Source organism: Aplysia californica, unplaced genomic scaffold, assembly GCF_000002075.1.
Source record: "Aplysia californica isolate F4 #8 unplaced genomic scaffold, AplCal3.0 scaffold00071, whole genome shotgun sequence".
NCBI classification, from domain to species: Eukaryota; Metazoa; Mollusca; class Gastropoda; order Aplysiida; family Aplysiidae; genus Aplysia; species Aplysia californica.
In genome coordinates, this window is record NW_004797341.1 from 283,602 (window position 1) to 287,312 (window position 3,711).

Below are 3,711 nucleotides of genomic sequence, written 5' to 3' on the forward strand. Positions count from 1 at the left end.
TGTAAAACTGAAAGATCAACAGACGATCACAGTTTGCAGGGCACGCCCATACAGTCAGCTGTTAACGTAAACGAGCTAGAAGTGAGCTAAAAGTTGCCGTTTTTACTCCGTTTTACCAATCAGAGTTGTCTACATTTCAGACCATTCAAGCTCCAAAAAGGGTTAAAATCTAAAAAATAGTTGCGAACGAAGAACGTTGAAGCAAAGATTCTCCAATGTGGAGTATCTTTGGTTAAAGCAAAGGTGACCATGAAGTAATGGTTCTAAAAATAATTTCACAGCTACACACTAGCAAGGTTCAAACTCCTTATCTCGCCACCCAAGCTGACAACAAACCACACACACCTCCAAAATAAATCCAAAAAAATATTTATAGTAGATTAAAGTAGTTTATTGTTATCTTATATGAAGCAGAAAACATCAAACTTTCAATATATCAAAAAAACAAAACTTTCATTGAAAGTCACTTTTTTGCCTTTCGAGCCTCATAGCAGATAATAGAACAGTGCGTCTTACGACTGATATTGAACGGGGCAGACAGATTTTTAGTATCGATGGTAATATAATCTTTGCGGACGGGGACGAGATCAGTGATAATGGTGAGGGGGGGGGGGCGGAATCGATTACAGTAGGTGGTACAAGAATTATAGGAGAATTCCAATTTAATTAAAAGCCATAGATTTATGTTGCATAAAGGTTAATGAAAAATGATCAACAATAAATTCACAAGCGCTGGAGAAAAAGGCCTAAGTTAAACAACACGAAGACTTAACTGGCTGGTGCCTCTATAAACACATTATTAATGGTCTGGTTCTTGTCACTCAAGTCAATGATGAGGTACGGAACACTATTAAGTTGTCAAAGAGGATCCATGCGTCGTCACGTTTGAAATAATAATACCCAAATGGAGGCCAGGTTTGAAGCAGGGGCGGCTCGTGGGGCTAAAACGTGGGCATGCACAATCAAGCTATAGCAGGTTGAAGATGTCTTCCAAAGTCCAACCCCAGTCCACGCCGAGGGTGATGGAAACAGGACAAAGTAGGGGATCGCTGGGTTTGGGTGAATTACCGTGTGGCTTTATGCCACTGAGGGGCTACGCTAGCCGCGAAGGCCAACCCGGGTCACCCTGAAACGTCACTGGCCAACTTGGCTCTGGTGAAGTTACGTCGGACCTAGCAAGGCGGTAATGGATTTTTTGAAATGCTAAAAACCAAAGAAAAGAGGAAAAGAAACGGACCGACTTTAACGGTAAGAAGGAATGGGAACGTCAAACAGACACAAGATAGAACAACGAAAATTAGAACATGGAATATATGCGGGTTTGGAGACAAGGAGCTACAACTAATTGATTTCATGGAAGCTAGAAAGATTGAGATCCAGGGTATTGCTGATATCAGGAAAAAGAAGTTCAACAGCAAACAGGTGTACAAGAACTACATCTTACTTTTGAGAGTAACAAAAGGAATGGAGAGAGCAAAACATGGAGTGGGCTTTGTTGTTCACCCAGAAAGAACAAAATGTATAATAGATATAAAGTATATCTCAGAGCGGATAATCATGATGAAAATGTCTGGAGTGGTAAAACAATCGCACATATACAGATATATGCACCATGCAATGACTGATACCCCGAAGAACAGCGACAACAAGAGGGCAGAAAAGAAAAAACAACTATTTGGTGGACAGACCAAGTAAAGGAAGCCATCCAACTGAAGAGAAAAGGTATTCAAAAAGTGGCAGAAATTAAAGACAGAGGAAGATTGCACCCTATGCAGAAAGGAACGCCGCCGTACATTAAGGGTAGTAAAATAAGCTAAGAACAGATCCTGGACAGTATATGGAGAACAGCTGGCAACAAAATGTAAAAATACCCCCCGAGAGTTTTACGAGAGCGTTAAAAGCATGAGGATAAGGGAAGAACCATTTAACTCAACTGAAATAATCAATGATGAGAACCGAAACTCTATTTTCAGTAAGCCAAAGATTAAAGAAAGACGGAAACGCTATTTCCAGGAGCTGCTGAATCCTACAGGAGAAACAACACCAAACAGTTTCCCACCAAAAGAAACCACTCCAGAACCATCAATACTGCTGGATGAAATCCAACATGTTATGAAAAAAGCCCCACAAACAAAGCGCTAGGTGTTGATAAAATCACAGCAGAAAAGAATAAGCTACGCGGCCATTTCGGTGGACTCTGGCTATGGAGGATATTTAACCTGGCCTCGGCGACAAAAGCAACCCCCGATGACTGGTTAGGAACTGTTATTGTACCCATTTGGAAAAAGAAAGGTAACAAAAGAGACTGTGGAACCTACAGAAGATTATCCCTTCTCAGCCATGCGGGCAAAATGTTTGCCAAAATACTGGAAATGAGAATGAGACCAATTGTAGAGACTCAACTCAGTGAATCCCAGTTTGGCTTTAGAAAAGGCAGGGGCTGTACTGACGCTATTTTCGCGTTAAGACAGTTGTGTGAGACTGTCATTGCACATGATAAAGACCTCAATATCGTCTTCGTGGATCAGGAAAAGACGTTCGACCGGGTAGATAGATGTCAACTCTGGGAAGTCTTAGAGGATTATCGTGTAAGAGGACAATTGCTGGAGAACATCAAGACACTTTATAAAAACAGCCTGTGTGCCGTAAGATCAACAGAAGGACTATCGGACTGGTTCCCCATCAGATCAGGGGTGAGACAAGGGTGTGTTCCATCTCCGCTTTCCTTTATCACTTACATAGATATGATCACGAAGGCAGCAAATGAAAACAACACTGAATTGAACGAGCTTCTATTTGCTGATGACCACGGTATATCAAATACAGATGAAGATGAATTGCAAAACCATACCACAAAGCTAAATGAGGAATGTAAACACCTAGACATGAAAATCTCCATCTCAAGAACAGAAGTTATGAAGTTCAGCAGAAACCCAGGGAGATTCAACATTCTTATTGATGAAACACAGCTCCAACAAGTAGAGGAATTTAAATATTTGGGAAGCATCTTCACTCAAGATGGGCGTATGGACAAAGAAATAGAAACAAGAACTATGAAGGCAAATGCAGTGACCTACCAGCTGGCACCCTGCTCAGTCACAAGAATATCACAACCGAAGTGAAATCCCAGCTCATCAACAGCATCTTCATACCAAAATTAATATACCAGTGCGAGACATGCTCTCTTAACAAGGCACAAGCAAGAAAAATCAATGCATGCGAAAGGATGTGTCTCCGCAAAATCATCAACGTCACCAGGAGAGACCGCGTAAGAAACGAAACCATACATCTACAAAATGGAATACCACCAGTAATAAAATTAATAGAGCGTCAAAGAGTCATATTGTTTGGACATCTAATCAGAATGCCCCAGAAACAAGTAGGGTAACTCTGTTCGCAAAGCGGGCGCTTTTTCGAAGAGGGCGTCGCCGGATTTTGAGGATACTTATTTAATTGGTTCAAACAGAGAAGTGAACTATCTTGTTATACAGAATCTTTGTATCTACATACAAGTATCGAGTATGAACAAAATCAAATACACGCTGGTCCGGGCGGAAAGTTCGATTGTTCGTCCTCGTAAAACCTCCTGAGCCGCGAAGTTCACTGTGGTGCGCTGGAGCTCTTCCTTCCTGTGATGTCTCCTAAACCCAGCCTGCTGTGTCGGCCACTGTGCCCATGATGTTATGACTGAAGTGTGCACGAGAGCACACT